Source organism: Megalops cyprinoides, chromosome 12 (genome assembly GCF_013368585.1).
Source record: "Megalops cyprinoides isolate fMegCyp1 chromosome 12, fMegCyp1.pri, whole genome shotgun sequence".
In the NCBI taxonomy this organism is placed as follows: domain Eukaryota; kingdom Metazoa; phylum Chordata; class Actinopteri; order Elopiformes; family Megalopidae; genus Megalops; species Megalops cyprinoides.
This window is the reverse complement of record NC_050594.1, coordinates 32440057-32454485: the sequence shown is the minus strand read 5'-3', so window position 1 is coordinate 32454485 and position 14429 is coordinate 32440057. Positions and strand designations below refer to the sequence as shown.

Genomic DNA, 14429 nt, shown 5'->3' with positions numbered 1-14429 from the left:
TTGTTTGATTGACATGATATCTCCATGAAGTAAGGTCTGTGTATGTGTATGTGTTTCACTTATATTAATACACTTTCAACTGCTGAAAGTAAATGTAATTCTTAACCGAACTGTTAATAAACACTGTTGATGAATTTGAAAGCTATGACGTGTTATTCTTAAATTAAACTCTTGGTTTGACAGCCAGATTTTGTCTATCCACGGTAAGTAGACTAAGTCCTTTTAACAAAAATTATGTTTAATTTATGTTAGCCATCGCGGCATTTATAAAGCGCAAGTATTGGCGAAAATACTTTAAAAAAAAAATCGCTAAGCAGAGTTTAAGAGGTTAGGTGGCTCATTTTCCAATACGGCCGAGGAAGACGGGCGCATGGGTGTGTGTGGGGGTGGAAGCAGCTCCACCTTAGCGGAAGAAGCCCAGCCCCTCACGGCAGCCTCCTCCCTCTGGCTGACCTCCCTCGCTCGCTGTGCCGTGCCGACCCGCCCCCGCGTAACCGAAACAAGCTCTAAGCAGACCGCAGCAGAAACGGGCAGGAGCCGCTCCAAACACAGCCGTACACTTAACAGCAGGGAAACGCTGCTTCATCTGAACCATCACCCGTAACGCTGACACTCTTTAAGGTACGTGGAGCTGGGCGACTTATATTCTGTCTTGTGGGCTAGTAGATGTAGCCGAATGAAGTAGATTGGTGAGACCAGCGGTGAATCCCCGGGCCTGTCCGGGGGCCAGTGCCTGGAAACCGGGAAGAGAGCGTGGGTCTGAGATTTCAGGAGAGGCGGGTGCTCGGCGTGCTGAAGGAAGGCCCGTGGTTTGTCGCGGATTCGGCTCAGGTGTTCGACCCTGTGCTGGATAGCCGGGGTAGCGAAGCCCCATTAATATGTCTGCATTCGGGCTGCATCCATTTGCACCGCGACTATAATGGCAAACCCGGTGGTTCACACGGACGTTAATGTGGCAGATTTACAAGACGTCTTGTCAAATTTCAGCGGGTTGTTTTCGTGTAGATGGAGATGGGTTATAAGGAGAAGTATTGCGAATCATATTGAGAGGATATGGTCAGACTGAGTGACCCAGTTTACTCGGGGCCCAACGTGTGTTTCTTCCTCTTAGGAGTGGAACACCCTTGAGTGTTCTGTTCTGTCTAGCTAACGCTAACTAGCTTACAGTTTTATTGCTTCCGTCAACTTAAAATATTGCGCACTACTGGGTAGGCTAGATAAATGTTGCCACTTGCTGAAATATTGTTTTGCATCTTCACTGAGGTAGCTCGCTATTTTATGATGAAATCGATCGAAACGGGACTGAGTGAACATACCCAAATGTCAAGCGGAGAGTAACTTGGTAGCTACTGTAACCACCGCCGGCGTGGTTAATCGGGTTTATCAGTATCTACCTCGAGTTGCACGTAGCCACTTACTGGAGAGGTCAGGGCTGGAGCAGTGCTTTACGCAGGCAACAATGTTACGTTAGCTCGCCAATGACAGAAGTGGTCAGCTAAACGATCGTGTTCTTGATAAATTGTTCGAAAGGCGTTCGCGCTTGGGTGGTGTCTTTTGACTTTCCTTCCTTACCAGCGCGCGTCAGACGTTTTATTGTTTTAAGGCGGCTTACATTAGGCAGCTTCTCTCTCTCATTGCATTAGCTGCTTGGCTATATATCAGGGCTTAAGTAAGACAGCACAACGCCTCGATCCTCACCAGATATGAATAATTTATATCAAACTGCATCCATTTGTACGACAGGCGTTGGACTCCAGGCCAGCATGTCAGTGCTGCTCATTTAGTTGCTAGCTAGTTCTATCCACGTGTCTCCTCGATGGGTTCCACTTGCTGCTGTCCTCTCCTCTCCTGTGTCCTCGGTAGGCTACTTCAATAGTTACCTAACCTATTTCCCAATAACAACCCAACTGAACATTAACCAGAGTTGTAGTGTGTGAACAATGATCTTTTTGCTCAGTAGACTGTGAGACAATAGACTTCCTTTCGAAGGTTTGTAATGCAAGAATTGCCCCCCTCAGTGACTTCCTTACTGCTGCAAGTTCTCTCAGTCCCGGGTGCTCAGCATGCACAAATGGGATTATTGTTCAGCGGATGTGCAAGAGTGAGAGGAGACAGTACTATGTTACATTTTCTTGACACATGCTATGAGTTTTTTCTCTCTCTCTCTGTCTCACAAGCACACACGCACACACACGCACACTCATACACCAGCCACCCCAGTGTTTAACCAGAGGCCTTACAGATTTGACATCGGAGCACATTTCTGGTGCCATGAGTGATTAGGATGCTATTAATAAAGTGTTTGTCCTACCACTTCCTGTGGCTTCCATACCATGTACAGGGGAATGTGGGAAAGGGGGGGCCCAAAGCGTGCCACAACTTCTGGCTGCCGCTCGGCCTCCTGGGTGACTTAGCACGCATGCTGTGCGCTTAAATACTGGAAGGGCTCTCAATATCGGCCTTTTGGTTGCTTTTTTAGCTGTGGAATTGAGCAACCCAGGAGCAGTGACAGAGCTATTCACGTCAGGTTAAGGGGTGGTTGGCCTCATAGCCATATTAGCCATAAGGGTCAACTCCTGTGACATGTGTGTTGAAGTGGTGGTGTTTACAGCAAGGGTTTCGGCATCTCTCCTGGGGATCCCGTGGACTGGGTTCGTCCTTTCCCCTGCCTGTTCTACACTGCTGCTTTGGACCAAATTATTTGGAAGTGTTTGGTTTGGTCCCTGCGGGTGGCTATCACATCCAGTCTCAGTTTGTGCGTCTTTCATGTGGCCGTTTAAGTGGGCTGTCAGTCACCATGGTGTGCAGCAGTTTGTCATGTTGTAATGGGAGTTGATGCGGTCAGCATGCGCCTGTCCTGCAAGCCCCTTTTCGAAATGCCTCCCTCTCCTGTTTTGGCGACATGTGCTTTTATTTTGGGGATACATTTCCCAGGTTGCCATGGTGTGTGGGAAGTGCGCACTTCGTGTCCAAGTGTTCTTGTGGTAGCTGCGGCTCCCTCTGCTTCCTGATTCCTTGCTTTCCCACATGTTCCAGCCTGCTCCAGAGAGCAGAGCTCTGTGGGCCGCGCGTTCTCGCCTGCGTGTGTGACTGTGCACGCGCGTGCAGGAGCCTGTGCAGGTAACGTGCCCAGGACCGGGAGGGACGGGGGCGGGGGGCTGGCACCTTGCCACCCTGATGTCTCGGTGAGCGAGATGACCACTTCCTCCGTTGCGTCTGTGTGCCTCTCAGGAAATTGAGGTTTGGCGTGAGCGTCCCTCCACGTCCTTTATTTTGGGGAAGAAGAACAAGACTGTCTGTCTTATATAAGCAAGCGCTGGAAAAAAAAATCCACTGCTTATTGTGTCACTAGAAATCGCCCTCTAGCACAGCCCTTTCTTCAGAGCCATTAAAGGAGCCACGTCTGTTTTTAGTGCAAAATTCTTATAAACTGGCTTTGAGAGCATGTCCATCCCTGGTTTGTCTCAAGCAGGGAGACAGCATGTACGAAGAACAGATTTCTCTGCCTCAGAGGTTTTTTTCCAGGTGTGGCACGAGAGGCTGTAATTGTGCTTAAGGGCTGAGCTGCATTGATACCTTATCTTCGGGTCAGGCATGTTGCATGATGGGAAATCAAAGCGCCCACACGGCAGTAAACTGCCTACTGGCTTAGTTTGAATAGGAAGGGATATAATAGACCAGGTCTTATCAGCCTTTCCTTTCACTGGCTCATTTTTATTTGCAGATGGTGTGAGCGTGGTGTAGCTCACTGCACTGCAGGGGTATCACAGGGATACCAAACCAAATGTCAGAGGGTCGGAGGGCAGAGTCTGTGTTTTCTGTTGCCTCTTTGCGCCGGCTGGGTTGTTGCAGCTGCTTCTTCCTGGTGTGGGGGCTCACAGGTGAAGAGCAGGGAGCTTTTCATCCAAACTGAGTGTGCCTGTGTGTGTTTTCTTATGTCACCACGGATTGCTTTCTCACTTTGATTCTGTTAGATGGAAATCCAGTTAGTGCCCGGAAATCTCTCAGCCTGGTTTCTAAAATCGTCTGTCGGGTGAAATTTTCATCCTCTCACATGCTGTCCTAATGCTGTAGATAATGATACAGAAGTTTTTGGTGGTGTGTGCTTGATTGACGTTTTGTGCTAAGCCTCTATTTGTCTCATCCGTGATTTGTTTTGGGATGTGAGATGAGGGGGAGGGAAGAGGCTGCTTGTACTTTCAGTGCATTTATGTGACTATGCAGATGCCCTCTGTGTTGAATCACCTTGAAGTGATTCATAGACCAAAGGAGTGTGTACCTTGGAGAACCCGTATATCTCAGGTTACAATGTATTCTCTCTCTTCAGCTCAAGCAGTGTTTCTAGTCAACAGTGGTCACCACCTCATGCATGATGTCATGCTATCACAGTGATTAGCCTAGCTGGCTGAACTTAGCAATAGCACTCATACAAACAATCACCTCCCAATAGTTTGAGTTAACAAAGGCTGAGGTCACATCAATTTTGGTCAAATTATTCATTTCAACACTTATTTTGCACACAGAACAGACTTTTTGTAAAACACTAAATTAAATCTAAAAAGCATATTGATACCTTGCAACAAATTTAGTAGCTAGCTAGCTGCGTCTAATATACAGTGACTGATATGCTAGATAGTAAATACAGAAAGAGTGATTGATTGGTGTTTTAGGTTTGATGATAGTTGTGGTGATGGACCACTATCTGGACCATTGGTCTGTAACCTTGGCTAAAAAAAAGATGTTAACCTAGCTAGTGCAGCAGTTACATTGCTTGCTAGTTACAGTAGGGCATTGGACATAATTTTAATGTCTTTCCCCCATTTTACATCCCCTTTTTGGAATAGCCAATTGTATATTAGGCCAGTGTCACCATGACAATCTCATATTGGAGTGCTGGGGCCAGTGAATACCAGCATCTGATACACCTGCATGCCTGCTGCCTTCGGTGACTATAATGACACGATAAGGCTCACAGTGCACCACAGTAAAGCAAGCAGCAATTGGAGGAATGGTGTGATTCTACTGACATCATCTGTATAGGTCATAGGTACCTGATGAGGCTTCTGCATAAACCCCTGCTGACTAACCTGCTCTTTCCAATAATGTAATGTACCGTGGTAGAACAAAACCAATTTGTTCCTCTGCTGTGGGCCTCCAGTCATTGTTGGCTGATGACACAGCTGGCCTCAAACCCAGGCTGTAGGGCTCAGCCTGTGCCAAGAACAAGTGCCTTACATAGCAACTTACATAGGTTAAAGTTTTTACATGTTATCCATTTATACAGCTGGATATTTACTGAGGCAATTCTTTGCTAAGTACCGTATGCTTTTAGTAGTTCCTGCACATGTTGGCTCACCTTATAAAGGAAAGAACAACAAATGTTTGACTTCCCAAGATAGCTGCAGTACATGCGTAACTTACAGGGAGTCATATTGGTTAAATGTTGGCAAAATAAGTAACACTTGTCTGTTTCCTGGACTGAGAGTCCTTTTTCCTTAAGTAGACCCAAAGTGTTCTGAGAAACCATTTGTCATTGAAGGTTGATTTCTCTTGCTGTTCGGAACATAGGTGAGGACAACAGTGTGCAACATACTGCTTTGGAATTAAATCTGCCCTCCTTCACCACTTCACTCTCAGCATTACTTCAGTCCTCTCACACATACTAGTTACTCATAACTCATGGCTCATGGCCATCACTGTTAAGAATCTGGATATGGTACTTATTTACAGTATTTTTACTTGAATGAAGGTAAACTGCGCATGGCTAACTTGTGGACCTGCTAATCCAGTTATGGTTAATAGGGTTATGTTTTATTTAATGGTAGCTAGTGCTTGCCACATTTCAGTTCATTATCTTGCTCTACCTTGCATATCACAGAGCACAGATTTTGTTTGAAACTCTACACAATTGCAGAAACGCGACCTTGTAAAGGGGGGGGGGGGTAAAGGATGAGACTAGCAGCATGACAGATGAGTGTTCAGCCATCACATCTCAGTGTAGCTACAGTGGACTTCAGGAGACATCTGAACTGCCTTAGCAAAGACTGCATGGCTTACAAAGAGAGGGAAGTGTTAGCGCACCTTGTGGAGACTTTCTGACCAGCAAAAAATGTAAGTGAGTCAATTGTTCTGTTTAATAATAAGTGTCCTTAACAACCACAATCTAATTAAGCACTGACCTCACCTTTTGAGTAATGTATGTACTTGTACAACATCCAACATTTAGTGTCAGTTTCAATTGGGAACTGACTGTTTTTTCATCATAATTAAATAAAAATACAACCATGTATTTTAAGGCTGTGACAAAATATTGATTTCTCCACAACTATTGGTAAGTTTTCATGATAAGTAACAGAATGTGCCCAGAAATATTTTTTCACCTTATAAATTCATTTTTAAAATAACCACCAGTGTTCTTGTTTATTCAAAAAAAATTGGAGGCTTCTGAATTGTGTTGTCAGAGAGCCCCTGCACTGGAGAAACCTTTGAGGTCGCAGGCCGATGACGATAGAGATGAAGTTGTTGTCTAGTACGGAGCATCCTTCTGACATACCAGAACACCTGCTGGTTTAGTGGAACAGCCGTGAAAAACATTTTCCTTGGCTAATGCACCGAACACAAACATTTTTAAGCATTCCAGAAACATCAATAGAGCAAAAGGGTGTTCAGTACGGGAAAGCAGAAGCAAAAAAATTGTTTGACAATGCCAACCCGACAGGGCACAGGACCCTGAAAGAGCTGACAGAGCACAGGAACAGTCCGAAAGTGTCTTGGCCGCATTAGCTAGCTGGCTAATGGTTTGAACCATTAAGTGGTCTGGACCACTGGCCACAAACAACAAAAGTGGTTACTACTGCTTCATTTCTTTCATTTGGTTGCTACTGCTTTAATTAATCTGTCAGAACAAGGCAGAAATGACATTACTATACAGCCCGTGGTAGCGTGAATTGCCTCCTTGCTTGCTTGTATACATTTAAGATCACAGTCACTACAAAGCAAGGCAGTGTTTTGGTACACAGCTGGAAAAAGATGTTAAAAAGAAAAGAAAGCTGCTTGTGGAGGCTGATCATCCCATTATTAGCTTGGTAGCCACATGCAGAAGAAATGTTTGATTACATTATTAAAGTTATGTTTAAAGCAAGTTAAGTGCTGTAATGTTTTTTTCAATGATGTTCAAATTTGAATCATGAATAAAGCAAGGAGAAAATGCTAATTTTCGTTTTGCGATGTACAGAGATGTAAGTAAATGGCACAGTTTGAGAAGCTATTGCAGCTTATGGTGTATCTTATGGAACTCCGGTTTATTTTGGTCCCATCCTAGTAATAAGAGCTGTAGCATGTGTCAGAGACCTTTACATAGTTAGCAAAAACTCCTACTCGACTACATTTCATAATTCTGTTTAACAAAATTGTTATGCAGTAACAGTCTTTTAGACTATTACCTACTGTAGCTAGGTAGTATACATTTAATATCATCTGGAAAAATCTGTTAAGTCATGATAACATCATGATTTTCATAATTCTAAATTGACAGCAAACATTGTCATTAGGGGAGGCATCATTAGCCAACTGTTTGCATCTCATAGGCCGATGACAGTGACATAGAAGAGGCTTATTATGGGCTGGCTGATATATCAGTTGACACCTTGTTCCAACAGCCATACTACTTCGAGTGGCCACAGGCGCAGGGCACTGTCATACTCTGGATGAACTACAAATCAAGGTAGATGAGGCTGGTATTAGTTTATAAATGTGACAGGCTCATCGCTGGCTTTTACATTTATTGAAATTCCTACTGTAATCAGATTTTCTTTTTAAGGCCCATTGTCCTCTCATGCTAATCCTCACCCCTAAGCAATTTAGAACATTGCCCCATGGAGTACATGCCTCTCCTCATGCCACAGACATAACAAAACAGCCAATGTTTCTTTTCCTTTCTTCTGTCTCCTTAATGATGCAACCCCAGATGGTGTTGTCATCATGTTTACCCCAGGCTGTGTGAGGCAGAGCTGGCCAGAGAGAGACTTACGCACTAAGGCAAACTTCCCCTCCCCTAAGACTCTAGGAAGGTGCTGCAACCACCCACACTTAAACATCAGCTATCATCCGATATCACTGTAATCACTGTGCGTCTGACTGTGTCTGCTTACAGTTGCTCTTGCCTCCATCCCTTCCTGTTTGGCCTCCTAGTGGGGAATGTCAATGCAAGGAGGATGTTGACAGCTGAAGACCTCTCTACGCCCCCCGGTTCTCTCTGGTTTGGGCTGATCCAGTTTTGTGAGGGGTTTTGATAGTGCCTGTGCCAAAGCAGGGGCCAGGCCAAGTGCCTGCTGGATTCCGGGGAGTCAGTGGCCCGAGAGCGCTTTGTCTGCCGGCTCATTTCCATGCTAGAGCAGCGCCACGTCAGAGAGCGAAAAAGCTTATCGGAGTGCGGCCTCACGTTACATCGCTCCCCCACTCCCCCTCTGTCTGTGTAACAGTGCTGTTACACCTGATATGTAGCTACCACTATATAACTGTGTTAATGGCAATAAGCTACTGTTAATCGGCACTAAATAACTGTCCATGGAGATGTATTGCTATCTATCTACTTGTTCACCTCAGAAGTTTGTTTTTGTACTGTCGAATAGAATTTTCAGATATTTCCAGAATTCTGACCGCATGTGTTAAGATATTCACATACTGTCTGATACTCTTTGAAACTCCCTCCCCTCTGGTTTGGTGTTAAGATTCTGAAAACAGCAGATTGTCAGAAAAGAAGTGTATAACTAACCTTGAAATCTGAAAGGATCTTTCATAACAACGTCTCAGAGAAAGTGATGATTCTCATTATCAGTCATGAAACACAAACAGCAGTGAGTTCAAGCAATAAAGTGATAAAATACTTCATGAGCATCTTAATACATGTAAGACCATTTAGACGTTAAAGTCTGGTCATGTGTAAACCAAAGGCTAACCATTTTTATAAATAAATGTGAAGAAACCCGATAACGTGGTGACATTGTAGGAAGGGAAGTGGCCTGAGATATTGTTTATTCAACACATTCTGTGTGAACTATGTGTCTACCTTACAGCAAAACACAAGTGTCATTGTTTCTCTTCATCTGCACTTGAATGGCAGCGTACTTGGCAGCGTTTGCTTGCTGGGTAGCCGGTTTAAAAACTGTATGTTTGTCAGTTCAGTGATATTTGTTTGAAATTCAATAAAATTCTGAGATGAGTATGTTCAGTGGACATAAAAAGGCTTGGCTTGAATGATTTTCTGCTCATTCTTCTGTCATTGTGGCTGGCTTGAATGACCTGTATATAAACAGGAGGGCAAGCGCCAGTGATTCTGCCTCTCCTCTCAGGGCAGTGTTGGTTTTGAAGTGTGGCCAGGCAAGGCCTCTATGGTGCCATATGTCGGCCAGGTAAATGCCAACCTGTCGCTTTCTGCCACTGCCTCCCTCCCCCCGCGCTTGTCACACCACGTACAGAATGGCCCATCAGTACCTCATTTGTTGACAAGGGGGTAATAATTTACTCTGTGCCATTTTTGTTGAACCTGATCCTTGTTGTTTTTGGTTAAAAATGCAGATGGAATCTGGAACAGGTGGTTGTGATAGATGTTGTTTTTTTACCTTACTCTAAGTGTAGTCAGATATTTTCAGCAGGGTGTCCAAGGGGGCACACAGTTTTTCATTGCTGTGGTGGACAGCATGAAAATGTATTGAAGGTCACTATAACATTTTCCTTTTCACCTACGAATTTCCAGGGAAAGGGGTGTACCCAGTGTTTCCACCCTGTGTAAACATATGAAATCGCATGTCGATAAATATTTATTCTGTAAGGCTACCTATCCAAGACAAGGTTTGTGGATGATTTGGGGGGGTGGTAATTATGTGTCAACTTCATTCAACATGATCTGTTGAAAAAAACAATTTCATAGCAAGTAGTCATTGTTTTCATTATGAAAACGACACATGGACAGTAATAATTTTTGCACCCTGGCATGCAGCACTGAATATGCACATACATTTAACCCCTCTGTCAAGGGAAACTTGTGAGAGGCTTGCCACTTGCCTCAAGTACATGCCAAGAATGTATTGTATATTGAGGAATGCACACTCGCTGACGCACTATACGTCGCTAAGGTGTTTGAAATGTGCTCGACAGTGGGTGTACTGTGCACGGGGGTCAGACTCTCTGCAAAGAACATTTATGTAAGGCCTGCAATTACTTAACAAAAACGCCCAGATAACAATCCATGCAGTGTTCACTGCGAAGAAAAACGGATACAGTGAGGCTGTATAGCAGCAGGGAGGTGAGGCCTGTTTTGAAATTGTAGGCCTCATAAACGTTTTCTAAAATGTTATTTCATGATGTGAAATGATGACAAAAAACAGGCTTTCTCTAAAGATCCAGTATTGCAGTAATGTATTTTTTTTTTACCTTGTTTTTGCAACAGAGTGTTTGACCTGAAGTAATGGGTGGGGTATGATGGGACGTGATGAAACAGGACTTCAGACTTGGCCCACATTGAGAGGCGCTGCAGCAGAAAGCTATTCTCAATGTATTATCAGGGTAATCTGTTTAATCCCGGGCACCTAAAATGAGCCCCGTATGGGCAGGGGCGATCCATGGAGTAGAGCCAAGAGCATGACCTCCCACCGCTGACACCAATGCAGGCAGAGATGAAATACTCCAGGGATTCCCACTTCTAAAACCAATGTACTCCCGGGACTCCCACAGCTAACACCAGTGCAACTTAAAACACTTTTAAAAACTCTTAACCCTGCTTATATTCTTATGAAGCCTGGAGCTTCCAGAAAGGCTAGAGAATATCTGGCATGTCTGATTGCCGATTTTGGCTATTATAATGTTTAATTCATTGAAGAAAGGATGTGGAAATCTTGAGGCCCTGCAGGGGATCAATTTGCAGCTCCAAGATTCAGGGCTTTGCACCTCTAGCTTGCTGCGCCTCAGGTCCAGGAAAACGAGCTCTCTATTTTTGACTTTCTGCAGCCGAGTGCAGAGTTGCAGCTGGGGTGGCGGGTGACATTTACTGTAAGTATTTTTGCCACTTGCAAAGCCCTCCTGTGTTGAGTTTAGAATGTCAGCCTACAGCGAGCTGGAGAAACGGCCCCAATGCGCGCTCTGCGAGCCAAGAGCAGGTTCTGCAGCAGGCTTTGTGGATCACGCCCTGCTTAGTGCCGAGCTTGTTTCGTACGGGCAGATTTTTGGGGGGGCAGGCACGGAAGGGCGGAGGTGCATAAAGGATGAGCGTTAATGGAGGAAAGCCCCTTTCTCTGCTTGAATGGCTGCTTTGGAACACTGTGGGTAACTGAGGAGGTGGCCTCTTGGCTCAAAGGCCCCAGGGGTGGGAGACCAGGGGTCTTGTGGGTAATATCACTGACCCCCCACCCCACCGCCCATCGCCCTCTGATGTGGATGCTGCTGCCCCACACCCCGGCAGTCCCAGGGTGTGTTGTCCCGAGTGGAATGGAAGGTATTTAGCTGCAGGGCAGTTGGCAAGTCCAGATTACTGTGTTCAGCAGATAGAGTAATTGGATCAAAGCGCTGAAGCGCAGAAAGAGAGAGCAGAGAAAGAGGCCACACAGCCGTTCTGACACGTCTTTGTTTCCGTTCGGTACCGTTCCCCTCCACCCCCACCCCTGACTCTCCCTCTGCTTGTCAGCCTGTCCTCTTCAGGTGAGGAGGTCAGTGTAAAACCCCTCTGCAGACTCCGAGGCGTGCTGAGCTGCTAATGGGCTCGTGCCTCATAAAAGCCGACACGAAAAAAAAAACACAGTGGTGTTCTTTTTCTTCCCTCCCTCACAGACTAGAGTAACAACAGCCGTGTAGCAGTTCAGGTCAGGTTAAACCGATTGGATTGCTCCCCTGGGCTTTTTGTTGAAACAAAGCAGGAAAAAAGGCCACCAGATGTTCAGGTTTCGCCAGGCTTTGACCCATGCAGGATGCTGGTCTTCCACTTGCTGCACCTGCGGGTGGTCTGCCCAGGGCCGTCACTTTGCTCTGCAGTCTCCATGCTCTCATGCTGTGGGTCTGGGCCTCTGTATGCAGACTGCAGCGGTCCCTGACACAGACGCACGGATTCACCCTCAGAGGGCAGACACACGCTCAGAACAGCCTGATCCAGGACCTCAGCTGAACCAGACACGTAGTTACTGCTTTGAAATGACCAGGCTTGAATGTTAATACCAACACCAGGGACAGATTCTACTCTTTGAAGCCAGTCCTGGAGTCTGCCGGGCCGTGCCAGTTTGTCATGGTCAGCTCCTCAGGGCTGGGAGTGTGGTCGGATGGAATGTCTTGCACTCCTGTGAGCGTCGGCATCTGGCTGAGCGAGCGGGGGCTGGCTGTTTTCGCCGGTGGTGCCGTGCCACCTTGGGGCTGATGGGGTGGTACTCCATGCCTCCAGCGTGGGCGGGATGGGGCTTGGCCAGTGGTGGTGGTATGCTCTATTTGGCTTCCACATTCCAGACCCATTTCAGTAATCGTTGGGGGGGGCTGGATGAACACTCTGACACTGCAATGGATGCACAGAACTGACCTCTGAAAATGGGAATTGCTCACAGATTTCCTGCACTCAAGTGGAATTGGATAAAGCAGCACAGAGTAGCTTTGCATAGCAACAACCTGTGTAATATCCCTTGAGATTTAATATATAAACATTGTTCAATGTTTTTGACCAATAAAATAAGGGAGAAGTTAGACACATTGATTGACACTCGTCTAAAGAACACGGAGGAGTTAACTTAAGTCGTCCCTGTATACTAACTTCAGGTCCAAATATATTATTGACACCTTGCTATGTGCAGATGCCGAACAGCTTAGACTGCTTGTTTTGGACATATAATTTTTATGAAACACACTTGGGTTGGAAAAAATGTATGTATGTTATGTATGTTATCTTTTATAGCATTTTGTCCCTATTAAGTCAGGGGTAAATAAATAAATATGGAGGGCACAGTGTGTGTGCTGAGCAGCTTTTCAGAACAAAGTAATAGTGTTTTCTGTCCTAATAGCACAGCAACCTAAGCCTAGAAGGATGCACATTGCATTACATTTAAATTAATTATTACATTTATGTAATTCAATCTTAAATGGATGTCTGTCTGGGTTCCCGCTGGGAAATGAACTAAAGTTCACACTTGTGCAATAATGTATGAAATAACAATGAAATAAAACCACAACTACAAAACAATGTAAGGCATTGTTAGTCACTGAATATATATTACACACTGCTGTAATACATCTTCATGTTTACTTCATGTTTACTTTTAACAGTTTGCACTTGTTCATGTGATTTTCTGAAGTCTGGCAGTCTGAACAGTCAAATGGATCCATGCATTAAGAATGAACTGCTCCCTGAGCTGGTTCATGCTGTGCAGTAGCTTGTTGCCATAAACATGATCTAATTTCTTTTGAATTGTTGTTTATTACAGAAAGCGTTGAGCGAGTATAAACCCCAGGGAAAATGTTAAATTGGATGTACAAAGCAACAAATTCAATGGCTCTTATATGGCTGGTTTATAAATGGTGTTAGTTTCTCATTTAAATATCCTTAGTGTATTAAAATAAGATGTAACAAAGCAAACGTTAAATAGAGAACATTTTAAACATTTGTTTTGTTGAATCTCACTATATTCCATCAAAATTCAGTGTAGAATTCATGCATTCTACACTATGATACAATAATAAAGAGTTAACAAAAACTGAATGTGTGCATTCTAGACAATGATGTCATAATTAATGCTTAAGCTGCGAGCCTTATTTGTACAGCAAAATTGATCTTCTTTGAACAGAAAATCTACAGTCCTAATTGCATAGTGTGATTCCAGGCTAGGTGACTGAGATTTTTGATTTAGACACTTAGCGTTTCCACTGGTGAAACTTGAGTGAGTCACGAACATGATTTCATTTTGCGAACTGAAAGGAGGCTTGCAGCCATGACACCAAAAGAGGAGTTAAGGTTTGATAAATTTTTGTCAAAGCGGAGAGAGCAGGGGTGTACACGGAGGATATAGAATGGTGATTGACTACATTGGTTTAGTCCACCGTTTATTATTATTTTTTACCGTTGATTATTTGTTTAAATCAGGTTTTTGTTACTAATAAAGCTATAATATTATAGGCTACTATTCAAAGTCATTATTTCATTGCAGGGCTGTTAACTCTGTTGAGGAACATGCCAAATAAAAATGAAATACAACCCAACACCATCCTATATCGTACCCTGTCCAAATATCAGGGGGGTAGAATTGCACACAAATACTAACTAGCGTGTCAGTGTTTCATTCGTACGTGGTGAAAAGAGTGAGTTGTACGAATATATAGGCATACAAGACCGATCAGTCGTTTGAGCTCGGTCCAGAAATGTATGCCTTGTTTTCCTTGAGTTGTATTTTTCTTGCATACAGCTGGAA

General features: G+C 44.5%; 1 protein-coding gene across 4 annotated transcripts in view; it reads left to right on the top strand.

Moving 5' to 3' along the window:
* The first annotated feature begins 371 nt into the window (after positions 1-371).
* The window catches only part of ktn1 (kinectin 1), a 49710-nt gene continuing 35652 nt past the window's right edge, over positions 372-14429 (top strand). For 3 of the 4 annotated variants that reach the window (XM_036542044.1, XM_036542046.1, XM_036542043.1), the window contains exon 1: positions 372-621. The gene's annotated coding sequence lies outside the window, so the exon portion shown is untranslated. The remainder of the gene's footprint in view (positions 622-14429) is intronic. The other variant, XM_036542045.1, reaches the window with a different exon arrangement.